This window comes from Ictalurus furcatus, chromosome 20 (assembly GCF_023375685.1).
Source record: "Ictalurus furcatus strain D&B chromosome 20, Billie_1.0, whole genome shotgun sequence".
Classification (NCBI taxonomy): Eukaryota; Metazoa; Chordata; class Actinopteri; order Siluriformes; family Ictaluridae; genus Ictalurus; species Ictalurus furcatus.
In genome coordinates, this window is record NC_071274.1 from 3,741,602 (window position 1) to 3,755,525 (window position 13,924).

General features: G+C 38.7%; 1 protein-coding gene across 1 annotated transcript in view; it reads right to left on the reverse strand.

The window, feature by feature from the left end:
- The window catches only part of LOC128624196 (muscleblind-like protein 1), a 115,719-nt gene extending 102,102 nt beyond the window's left edge, over positions 1–13,617 (reverse strand). Inside the window, exon 1 of the mRNA XM_053651638.1 lies at positions 12,635–13,617. The gene's annotated coding sequence lies outside the window, so the exon portion shown is untranslated. The remainder of the gene's footprint in view (positions 1–12,634) is intronic.
- Between the last annotated feature and the right edge of the window lie 307 nt (positions 13,618–13,924).

The window sequence follows — 13,924 nt, forward strand, 5'->3', positions numbered from 1 at the left end:
TGAGAACGATGACTCCATCCAGAACATGGTCTGTCCAACATGGTCATGTGACTGGATATGGAAAGTTACAAAGGTTAAGATTAGTGTGGGTTTCCTAAAGATATAGTAGATTATGCCATGGATCATGTTACCGTTAACATACCGCTCATCCACCTCAAGGTTCGACGTATGGTGTGGCGTATAGCCTGCATTCTGACTTGCTTTTCTGCTCACCATGGCTGTAAAGAGCAGTTATTTGAGTTACCGTAGCCTTTCTGAGAGCTTGGACCAGTCTGACCATTCTCCCCTCATCAACAAGGTGTTTCTACCTGCAGAACTGCTGCTCACTGGATGCTTCTTTTGTTTTTCAGACCATTCTGTGTAAACTCTAGAAACTTTTTGTGCACAAAAATCCCAGGAGATCAGAAGTTTCCAGAAATACTTAATTAAACCACCCAGTTTGGCACCAACACCAATACCACCAATCAATCAATCAATCAATCATTGAGACGTCCTAATTCTGATGTTTGATGTGAAGACCAACCGAACCCTCAGAATGAAGCTTTTCTCATATCATGTGGCAAGACACATCCTCAACAACGAATATATCAGTAACGACACCGCTGTTAAGATTGTTAATTGTTGCTATACATCCACTGTATATCATAAATCCAGTATACACTATGTCTTGCTGTCAAAGTGTTTCACATGCTTGAGTCACATTTATTTAAATCTCCTTGATTTTTTTTTAGCTTATAAAGCATAACAATAATGCTGGATATTACAGGAAATCACTCACTACTGAGAGAATATTAATCCATGAATCTCCATCACCATCATTTATAAGATACAGTAGAATTCGATTAATGTTATATTATGATATTTTTTCGCTCTGCCACATCTTTATTACCGCAAGTCACAATTTAATTTTCCCGCTTCACATAATTACCTTATAAGCTTTTAGCTGTTTTATATTTCTTTTATTTGGCAGACGATTTATCCAACTCTCAGGTGGGTGAAGTATAGTCATTTCTAGTGGCGCAGAAAGGAATTAATTTCAGGTGGGGGCGGGGGGTTAGGAATATACAAAATAAAATTACGACGTGGTCTGTATAGTTATATTGACAAATGTTATGTGCTGGTGCGATTGGTGGATCTACCGTCTACGTCTACGACGTAAGTCTTGTGAATTCATGTGTGCAGCTTATATGTGAATAACGACCATCTTAAGTACATGTTAGTCCATGTTTGTTAGTTTAATGCATATTCTTTCTTACAGAGCATGTTTGACTTAATTGACCCCTACGTGTTAATTAATACACAACGAATAGAACAAACATGTACTTAAGGTTTCATAATTCGACTCATGTCGTAGATAAGGTCTGCGCTTCAATAGTCCGTGATTAGTACATGCCCCAACTCATCATTAATTCATATTTAAGGAAGTATTAATTCAGCTATTAGTGCATGATTATTCATGCACTGTTACTGTAAAGTGTTACCGATAGTGTTGAATGAAAATGATATATAAAATAAAACGTTCAGGACAAACGACGCTTTGATCTACTTTTCCGTTCCTCCTTCTTGCAACAAACCTTCATAACTTTACCAGCGAACAGCTCGATAACACTGTGCTCCAACAGAGTCGAACAGAAACGGTTAAAAATCGTTGGATGTTAAATACGGAATCGCAAACATGACTCCGTTGACCTTTTTTCACGAACATCATTACAGCGCATTCATTTGACATCGAATGCATTTTTTGCTCAGGAATTGCACTAGAATATTCCGAACAGGTGTATATATAATGAGATTTGTTCTAGGTGTGTTATGTGAACCATCCATAAATAAGCACTTGGAACTGGGAAATATTTCAACCTGAATTCCAGCTCCCCTAGCTACAATACACTACTGTTACTACACAGAGTTAATCACCAGCCTTTCATTACATTTTGGCTCTGTTGATTAATCTGCTAATTGGTTCAAATAAGGCTCTTTCTTCGCTAATTGTGTAATTAACTGATTTTTGCCAGAAAATAAGCACAAAAATGAATCCTGCTGTGGACTTTTTTTTTTATTTTTTAATTATCCATAGTAATGGCACATGATCCCAATTATTCACGATAGACTCATTTTATATGCTACACTGAGCTGGCGCTTTTATGACATACATCGAATACCTGATAAACCGCAAACATTTATTAGACACTAAATAGCTGTGTATATCCCAAACACACACCCGGACACTGTCCGATTCATATTTCAGACGTATACAAGGTACTTTTCTGTCCATAAACTGGACATTATTTATACTTTATATACCATAGCTTGATTGAATTTTCCAATCAGAAGGTGTGGAATTATCTATGCATACATTTGCCTTACCGATTATCCTACACAGGGTCTCAGGGGAGCCTGGAGCCTGTCCTAGGGAACTCAGGGCACGGGGCAGGGGACACTCTGGACTGGGTGCCAACCCATCACAAGGCGTGATCGCACACTACGGACAATTTGGAAAAGCCAATCAGCATATAACGCGTGTCTTTGGACTGTGGGAGGAAAATGAAGTACCCGGAAGTAACCATCCATCCATCTATCTTCTACACCGCTTATCCTTTTCAGGGTCACGGGGAACCTGGAGCCTATCCCAGGGAGCATGGGGTACACCCTGGACAGGGTGCCAATCCATCACAGGGCACAATCACACACACACTCACACACCCATTCATACACTACGGACACTTTAGACACGCCAATCAACCCACCATGCATGTCTTTGGACTGGGGGAGGAAAACGAAGTACCCGGAAGAAACCCGCTAAGCTTAATGTAAACAAACAACAGTTAAGGGATCTGATTTATTTCATGACACAATCAGTTTAATCTTTCATTTGTAAACCGAACGGCTGCTTCTAGTTTCTCTGTGGCTCCCACACGCTGATAAGGACACTCGAAAGGATGAACACTTGAAAAGAACCATTCATAATGGTTCATTCATGAGACATTTTTAAAACGGCTGATGTTTTTTTGTAAGCGCATTAATTTGCATGAATTTTATGGGGCCGAGCAGTAATTTACGGCTCGTTTTATTGTTTATTTATATTGTCCTTTTTAATTGCACCTAAAATTCCATCTGCGGGCAACGGCTTGTGCTGGCTAAGCAAAAAAGTCATCCTCATCAACACACACACACATGTAAACACACCTTGCAGTCCTATTAGGCCAAGAATCCTTTTTCGGTCACAGGCAGTGTTGTGCCAGGCCCAGAAAGCAAGTCCAAGTTACACTCCAGAGCACGAGGCTCTCAGCATGGACTGTAAATATTTATGAAGACCCAAGCTAAACATTCACACTCATTCCGACACAGAGATCCATCATGGCAACTGTCACAGTGCTCCTTTTCCTTCCTTCTCTCTCTCTCTCTCTCTCTCTCTCTCTCTCTTGCCCTCAGTCTGTTTCTCTTTTGCTCTAACATTTCTATACCAGCACACTCACCATGCACAGGATAACCCCTGACAGAACTGAAACTCTATGTTTAAAGGTGCTTCGTGGTACACGATGGAGGTAACCGAATACAAATAGATACAAATAGAAGACACACTATTTTTTAAAATCTTTCTTTCTTTCTTTTTTTTTTTTTTAAAAAGCGTGTCAGAAAGGTTTACTGGGCTATCAGAAAAATCCTGTAGGACACAAGCGAGCAGTCAGAAATGAACCAGTCAGGTTCGTGATGGTTTCAATTAGGCTACTAGTGTTTTTATATTCACTTGGGGAGGGGGGGGGGGGATTATTTTAATTATTTTTCATGTCAAGTGATGGCACGAATTTCATTTGTCTACATGCAGATGTATATTTTGTTATTGTAGTAACATTTACTCGTAGGTTGTTTTTTTTTTGTTGTTGTTGTTGTTGTTGTTGAGTTTACTTCAAGCGAGTAATTCCAACCGATCATGTTCCATCTACTTGAATAAATTAAGCAGATGAAGTCACAAATAAACTGTAGACGTGCGCTGTAGGCTGATTGGCATTTTCAAAATTTCTAAATTCATTGTGTGAATGTATGTGCAATCATTGTGCCCTGTGATGGGTTGGCATCCTGTCCAGGTTGTCTCACACCAATGTGTTCCAGAGGCGTACAACATAACAGTGAGTGGAAAATCGTAGCTGTAGATTTTTTTTTTTTTTAATGCACAGGAATAAAAGGAAATTCTACAAGTCTTCCTCAGAGAAACATATTGAAACTATTGGCAATGTTTTTTGAACAGATATCGGAACAAGATGATTGGTTGGTCAAGATGATTAGGCACAGATTTGGGGGAATCCTTGTTAGATTTATCACCTTTGTCTTTATATAAGAAAATAGAAGTAAATCTCATATAGGAGTGGGACAGAAAGACAAATTTCTGGTATGGTAACGGTACATATACCGATGTTGTGGTTTTCAGTAAATTAAAGTAAGAATTAATGTATTTCTACTGCTAAGTAGATCAGGTTATTTAACTAAGTGTGTAGGTATTAAATTATTTGCTTAGGGAAAGTGCAAAAATATTTTTTTATTGATTTTTTTTTTTAATGGATTTTCTTTCTCCACAGGATTAACCAAGGATTGCCCTGCATTCACATTGGAGCTAATTTATTCACCTAACATTACTTAAATCTGCATACATTATGTACTAGTCTCAGGTCTACCATGCTTACTAGGGTTTCACTGCTTAGGTAGCTTAGGTAGTGCAATGGCCATCTTAAGTGTGTGTGTGTGGATAAATGTGTTATATATATTTATATACAGTATCTACACAAAATAAGCTAGTTTTCATCCATGCATAACATAAACAAACTATTGTAATTAACATATTAATGAATTAATTAACAACCATAACCATTTTTATGTTTCAATGAACAACATGCCGTATTTTCTGGTCCTTTTTTAATGTCTGTCCTGTTGAATATTGTGTAACATCAGCAAAATAAGTTGCTCCTGTAGTATAACGGTTGTTCACTAACCAAACTCACCCTGGATTCTTTAAGACATTTTGGACGTTTTATATTTACATTATTTCTTGTCCCATTATATTTGGAGCAATAAATCGCGATAATACATTTCTTCTAGATATTGATGAGAAATGAATATCCAGTACGATAAGGTTCCACAGCAGGAAAAGGGATAAAGTCCCACAGCCCTCACATCCCATTAGTAGTCACCACATTGCTTTGCCTCTTATTTACATAAGCTGAAAGTTTGTCATGTCGCCTGGCCCTGCCTACTTTATTTTGTCATTGAAAATTCTGCCTCCTGTCATTGTAAATCATCAACTCGCATACAAAAACGAACAGCTTTGTCGCATTTCGGTGCTGTCAGCGTTAGCATTTACTGTAGTGGTTTATCAGTGTAGAAAGTACCAAGTTTTTTTTTTTTCCAATGACCAATCAGAGACCACCATTGTTTCACAATTACCAATCACTGATCACCATTGTTCACAATGGCCAAATTTTTGCTTTAGGTGTGTAATTTAGAAGAGGTAGCTTATCAGCATGACTTGCCTAAATATTGAAAAATTTCTTATCATTGTATAGCACCGTATTAGTATACCACCATACGTAATTCTATTGATGACACATACACACACGTATACTTGCGCACCTTTGATTGCTACTTGAGATCATTTCTTCTCTTATTTACAGTGGGCAGCTCTGAATCCCCATTGTCTCTACCAGGACAACACATCTGTCTCTCAAAAGACCATACGCATATATACAATCACACAGGTAAACGATAGAGGCTGTGAGAGAACAATCTCTTCTTAGCCCTACCATAACAACATGGCATCTCCACTGATTTGCTCCTGAATCTCTTTTCACCTCAGAGACAGTCATTTCCAAAACCAAAAAGATTTCCAAACTGTGCACGTCTGCAGCTATGGGGTTATATTACAGAATACTGTACTGTAAAATACAATAAATGGATACAGTGCCCTCCACCAATATTATTGGCACCCTTAGTATATATGAGCAAACAAGGCTGTGATAATTTGTCTTTATCGTTTAACCTTTCGCTCTTTTGTTAAAAAAAATTCACAAAAATACTCTGCTCTCATAAATATCAAACAACTGCAAACAAAACACAAGTTTATTTAAAAAAAAATAATTGTTAAATATATAAACTTTGGTCAAACCTTAGCTACACCCATGGTTACGAGTTTATTTCCAAATCCTAGCTAGTACCTATTCAATATATAACCATGCAACGCTTTTATTTAATTATTTTCCATATACACTAACATGCCAGGTGTAGTGAGGTGTATATATAGTTTATACATATATTAATTTTAATTAATTAATTAAAAATATCTTTTAAAATTAATTTTAGTTTAAATTTTTATGCTTTATCTTAATCTTAAATGTCATTTCGGTAAAGCAAGTATCTAGTGCTGCTAAGAGGTGACATGCTCATTAAATTATTTACTTGCTTTGTCTACCTGACTAAACCCAGAAGCTTAGAGACAGCATCTACTCTCGCACTCTCAGTGTGAGGGACCTGCAGGTATAAACTTTTCTCTGCAGGGAACTCACACATAGAATTGGAAATTGCTGGAGTGGCCTTTCCAAGCTTTTTGTCTGTCCAGCTAACGGAAAGGTTCCATCTCACACCTTCAGCAACATGCCAAGGGATTTGGCACGCCACAGTTAGCGTGTTATATGCAGAATTAGTCATCTGCCTGTTACAATATCCGCATCCACTGTCTCAGCACTGGCTTTTTGTCCTGGCTATTGTAGACAGCTTTTCCATCAACCTGGCGTTGTACAAAACTTTCAATGGAACCTGAATGGAAATGCAAAAATCGGAAAAGAGTGACTGGCACAGATTTCTATTCTTGGCTGAAGTGGAAAAATCGGTGTATGGATAAAGAGAAATTGTGATGGAGTGATGGAAAAGATGACATCATGAGCCTTGGTTTCAGTTTCAGTCCATAACTCGGTGTGTTTACCTGCTGCTTTTTGATTACATCATCTTGACGGTCATTAAGAATTAGTAGTATAGTTGTTGAATAGTAGTTGACGGTATGGTGAATGATATAAATTATGCAATTGGCATGACATGATTGGCAGAAATATTGGTAACACGTCATATCACTTTGGTTTTCACAATGCATTCTAAATGTATTTATAACACATAATAAATCATACATAATACCTTAGTATGACTGGCATAAGGTTCAAAAGTGATTATAGTTTCATGCCTAACAATTTAAAGCATGAATATACTGTATTTATTGTGTATCATGTCACATAACATAACTTACATAATAATAGTATAATATTCTGTCCTGAAGACTTCTAAACGTAAAAGTAAAGACTTTTACTGCCGTAAAAGATTAATCAACACTTCCTGATCAATTAGATTCGAGCATTCAACAGTACTATGTAAATTTGCTAGTCTATGTAAAGGTACATATTAGTTTTCTTACAAATATGCAATTGTGACATTGTGTTCTCATTTTACTTGCATACGCATACGTAGTTGTACAGTATATATACACCGACACAATTTGAGAAGCTTTTAGTATCGTTATGTGCAAGCATAAAACTTAAAAAAAAAAAGTCTTATTTTAAACCAAAAAAAGGATATTAACAGACATTTATGTTTATTTTTTTTTACACCAATCATAAGTCTAGTCATCAAGCAACAGGTGTGTGTGCCTCGTCAACTTAAAACATGACATATCTCTACAGCAGTGGCTCGTGACTACGTTTACAACAAGAGACCTTCTGACTGACATTGAAAACGATCATAGACCTTCAGTAAACACATGACGTCTTATTTATCTTCCGCTTCAGTCAACATCAGTACACTAAACCCTAACCTTAACCTCAGTAGCCTTAACCCTAGTCTCTGAAGCCAAAACTTTTACAAAAGGACGCCTTTTATCTGACATTGAAAGACCACACACAGACCTTTAGTGAAGTCTGTCAGCAAAATCACAATGATATTTAAACAAAACTCTGCAATACTGTAACTTTTAAAAGGCATGACCTTGTGAAACGTTTTTTTTTTTTTTTTTTAAATCTAGCGTCTACATCCTGTGTCATGGTTTGTTTTTGCAGCCTTTAACACTTTTGTGCATAAATTATTGAAAAACATACGCAGATTCCTTCCATTTTGACTTTTTCTAAATATCATTTATATTAAAATGATAATAAAACGGGGCGGCTGTGGCTCAGGTGGTAGAGCGGGTTCTCCACTTATCGTAGGGTTGGAGGTTCGATTCCCAGCCCACGTGACTCCACATACTGAAGTGTTCTTGGGCAAGACACTGAACCCCAAGTTGCTCCCGATAGCAAGTTAGCACCTTGTATGGCAGCTCTGCTACCATTGGTGTGTGTGTGTGTGAATGAGACACAGTGTAAAGCACTTTGGATAAAAGCACTATCTAAGTGTGCCATTTACCATTTAAAATAAAAATATAAATGTGTCCATAGGAATAGCATGAGTAAATAATTATCAAATATTTTACTTGAAATATAATAAAATATTATGTGTATAAACTATTAAATAAAATATTTGTTTTGGTCATGTCCATGACCAAAACTATAGAAAGTATCTTTGAACAAAATATAGCAATGTACAAAATGTACACAGTCTGCATGATGCAACTTATTTCAGATATAAAGAAACTCTATTTTTAGTTTAAAAAAAAAAGTTTTAAAAAGCAAAGGTGTTCATTGATTGTAGTCTGACAGAAATTTTGTGCAGGAAGCTTGTAAATATATACCAGAGAAATGCAACATTGAGAATGACGAATAATCTTGAGAACAAGATGAATCAGGATAGTGATTTATGTCAATTGATATTGATACTATGCATGAAAGGGGGTGGGGCATCAGAGGCTGAGTAACACATGACTGAGTTTGAATCATAACACAGTGGTGCGAAAGGGAAGCCTCCCTTTAATAAAATTCTAGAAATTTCCATTCCACTGTTGATGGTTAAAGGGGTATAAGCTGACCTGGGAGCACAGGGTTATGTGGACCTGCTATCACTCTCCAGCCTCTGACCCATTTCACGATGTACTCTACATGCTGACTGGTACTCAATCACTTTTTAATATCCTCTCCCTCTGACTCTCCTCCCCCTCACCTTCTCTTCTTCTTCCATTCATCTGTCCCATTCTCGAAAAGGTCATATTTTTTTTTTTAACAATTCACATTCAAGAACATTTATGCATGGTGGACAATTTGTAGTGACAGTAAGGGTCAGTGTTTGGCTCAGTTACCAGATTTTCTGAACATCAAGGCCTAATTTCTGTATTCGTTGAATCATCATGATCATCTGCATAGCAACATTGGCTATACTGTACGAACAAGGAAGATTATGTTAAAGGAAAATAATACACTTTGGGATGGTAAGAGTAAATAAATTTTGCACCAGGATATATCTCACCACCTCATCATTGATTATTTTCTTATAACAGCTGGTCCTCAAGTGTCTTATTCCTTACACATCTTATTACTAAGTAGAAGTAGAAATCGTTGGACATGGCACAATAAACTATTAACATAATTACAATGTTCTAGAATTTCTACGAAAAAAATCAGTAGTGAGTAGTGAGTAGTACTGTAGGAAATAGAAGGAAACAAAAGTACATCGGTGGACAAACAACAGTGAACAGTGATTAATCATGGGAAGCAATGGTGAAAAGTGATTGGGTTGTTGGAAACAATGCTGGTCATTGGAAAACAATGGTGATCAGTGATTGGTTATTGGGGGCAATGATCAGTCATTAGTCATGGGAAACAATGGTGATCAGTGATTGATTGTTGGGGGCAATGGTGATCAGTAATTAGTCATGGGAAACAATGGTGATCAGTAATTGGCCATTGGGAACAATGGTGATCAGTGATTGGTTATTGGGGGCAATGGGGATCAGTCATTAGTCATGGGAAACAGTGGTGATCAGTGATTGATTGTTTGGGGCAATGGTGATCAGTAATTAGTCATGGGAAACAATGGTGATCAGTAATTGGCCATTGGGAACAATGGTGATCAGTGATTGGTTATTGGGGGCAATGGTGATCAGTCATTAGTCATGGGAAACAATGGTGATCAGTGATTGGTTATTGGGGCAATGGGATCAGTGATTGGTTATTGGGGGCAATGGTGATCAGTAATTAGTCATGGGAAACAATGGTGATCAGTAATTGGCCATTGGGAACAATGGTGATCAGTGATTGGTTATTGGGGGCAATGGTGATCAGTAATTAGTCATGGGAAACAATGGTGATCAGTGATTGGTCATTGGGGCAATGGGATCAGTGATTGGTTATTGGGGGCAATGGTGATCAGTAATTAGTCATGGGAAACAATGGTGATCAGTGATTGGTCATTGGGGCAATGGTGATCAGTAATTAGTCATGGGAAACAATGGTGATCAGTAATTGGCCATTGGGAACAATGGTGATCAGTGATTGGTTATTGGGGGCAATGGTGATCAGTCATTAGTCATGGGAAACAATGGTGATCAGTGATTGATTGTTGGGGGCAATGGTGTCAGTAATTAGTCATGGGAAACAATGGTGATCAGTAATTGGCCATTGGGAACAGTGGTGATCAGTGATTGGCCATTGGGAACAATGGTGATCAGTGATTGGTTATTGGGAAACAATGGTGGTCTTTGATTGGTCATTGGAAAGCAATGGTGATCAGCGATTGGATGTTGGGCACAATGGTGATCAGTGAATGGATTGTTGGGAAACAATGGTGACAGTGCATTTATACTGATGGTGATCAACCAAATCTGTTCTGTAAACTCATTTAACCAGCAGCTGTGCTGTAAGTTGGGGAGCCATATTGAGTGCAGGACAGTCGCTAACGTCAGCTGAAAAAGTCACTAGCTTCGGCACTAGGTTTGTTTTTGAAATAAAATCACTAAAGAAGTCCAAAAATTCATTACAGCTATCAACACAGTCACCAAGTTGGCTGCATCGCATCTGAGAATATATTTTTGTTTATACCAGTATCGCATAAGAATTTATTATTGTACAGTAGTATATCATGATTCTGATACATTGTCACACCCTCAGTGTAAATGCTACGTGTTTAGAAGCCTGGAAGAAACCCACTCACCCCTGTATATCATGCTCTGAGTAATGGACAACTATTAGGACCCTGCAAATAACTGCAGCCTGGCTGTGAATTCTCACTGCAGAGAGTGAAGCCAGGCCAGGGTGCTGCGTTGTGCATCACGGGATGCATGAGATCAGCTGCTGAATCGCTGAAGTGTTACTGCACGCGGACAAAGAATGGCTGCCCTCTCGTCCTTGGTGTCCCTGTCTGTTTCAATTATCGTATAACAAACACTCACATTAGAGTGTGTCCAAAATCCTTGGCTGTCACTTCATAACCTCTTATTAACTAGCTTCACTTTTCATTCACACTTCCTTGAGCATGTGCATGTGTGCACCGAGATAGCAGTTTTTCTCTGAGCCTTTTTGTGACCAATCAAAAAGCTAAAAGTCTTTATCCCACAGTGATGTTGAGTTCTCAAATCCGATTGGTCCGAAGGTGTTGATAAATTTTCTAAAACAGTTCTAACGATAAATTCATACGGCTAAACACAATGCCGCAACCAGTAAAGTCGGGATTGTTATCGAACGAAATATAGAGTTAACATGCTCGCTAGGTTAGCGTTCGCTTGCTAGGTTGCTCAAACACAAAAGGATCGTTCAAGCGGGAATGAATAACTGGGATAACGGTACGCTATGAGTCCTGTGATTGGTGAGGGTATTGATTACACAATTATTCCCCAAGACTAGCTCCACCCACTTTATATTAAAATGGAAGAAATACTGACTAGTAGGCGTTGGAAAATCAGCAGATTTTCAGACTTTGCATTGCATACACAGTCCACAAGACTAATACTAACCTCATTAGAAGGCAATGATGCATTTGGTTTCCCTGGGGCCTTAAGGTTAGGATATAACGAGCGCTGTTAGTGTTCTGAGCTAATCTTATGTCGTTGTTCCTATAATATAGAACAAAATTGTTTTTTTTCCTGATTAGAAATCTGTGTACGATCCCTGTGGTCCTCCCACAACTCCCAACTGCTTCCCTCGACTCGCCTTTGAATCCAATTCAACAGATGGCATACTTATAACTAATTCCCCTCTGAGCAAATAGCAGAATCGGTCACGTGGCTCTCAGAAGATGCTGGTTAGCCATGGAAGGCATGGATTTAAACCAGAAGGAAGCTTTAAACATGCTCGGATACGATGATTTAAAGCGTGTTTGCTCAAGATGACAGCACACATTAGGCAAAACCCAAACTAGTTTATGAACAGCATCTGTGAAGTGATCCACTACGCATGCAAATGTGAGCTAACAAGCTTCTCCAACAACAGAGAAATATAAACAACAAATGATGCCCCGAGACAAGTGCATGGCATAAAGCACTGTGCTGACTTTGAGTTTGCAGCTTGCAAGATGTTTAACGAAAGTCCTTTGACTGGCATTAAAAGCAAAACTAATTGCACCCTACAGTTATATTGGTCCAATTGGAAAAGTGAAAACAGAAAAGAAAAAAAGATTGACCAAATCTCGGTGAGAGAAAAACATCTTTAGGGACAGTCAAGTCAAGCAATAAAAGGTGTGTGTTGCTCACCTGATTTCCTCTGAGTCTCGCTTCTTTCTTCCCTCTGTGTCACTCTCTCGCTCTCTCTGTCTCCGGGTTTCCCGTCAGACTGTAACGAAGCACCAAACAGCCTAGGGACGGGGGAAAACCACTCAACGTGCGTAAGCAGCGTACCGTGCAGTGTATTGTGGGAAGGCTGGGGCCAATTCCTCCTCTTTCTCTCTCTCTCTCTCTCCTTCACTCTCTCTCCGTCCTTCACTTGCTATCTCTCCAGAATTAGCCTCTACACTATTGCCACCAATGCTGCTCAGGTTTCTATAGCAACAGCCTCTCTCTCTTGCTCCCCCCCCTCTCTCTACACCTCCATCATTTGCTTGTAGTCTTTCCAAAGGAAGCAAGACCAGACCTGTTGCCACATTTTTTCCCGACTTCTCACTCTCAGGAAGGGTTTTAGGTACTGTTCGAGGAATGGGGGGAAATATATGTGTGAGTAGAAGTGTATGAAGTACGAAGTTGCGTGTGTTTACAGAGATGATAGAAGGAAGGTGCGCCCTGGGTGGGAAGGGCAAATATGCAGGCCACCATGTCAGCACTCTGCTGCTTACTTTAACAGTCTTAACCCCACGCTAATCAGTGCCCTAGCATCTGTTTCTGCCTACTACTGGGCCCCTATACTATGCATGCACATGCACACACACACACACACACACACACAAACCTTGCACAAACACAGCACGTCTTTACAATTTTATGGAGGTTATGCCGCAGTTATCTAAACCATTTTCCATTATATACTGACTGAGTATGGAGCGTTGTATTGTTTGCTGAATAATTTGAATACATTTAGTCACAGTTACACTCACACATGCACACACACAAACTTTTTCAGCACAGCACTTAACAGAGACCTTGGGTTGAGTTCCAGGAATCGGGCTCTGGTTGCTCTTACCAGCACTCAGCTTCCTTCCCCCCTTCTCAATCCAGTCTGCTGGAGAACGATAATACCATACACACACACACACACACACACACACACACACACACACACACAACACACTTGTATTACTGTCATTGTAGGAATTGACCTACATACAACTGTTGATAAATAATGCCATGCCTACATGTAACCATAACCATAAAGACAAAAAAAAAAAAAAGGTAGAGAAATAATGGGTTAAAAGGTTGGAGGTTGGGGCTAAATTTAAATATTTGCTTTTAGCTCTGGGAAAAAATTAAAAAATGTTATTACATTGCATAGGAATTCCCCTAAAATCCAGTTTAGATGGAAAATAAAGCTGAAACGAGTCTTATCTTGGCATA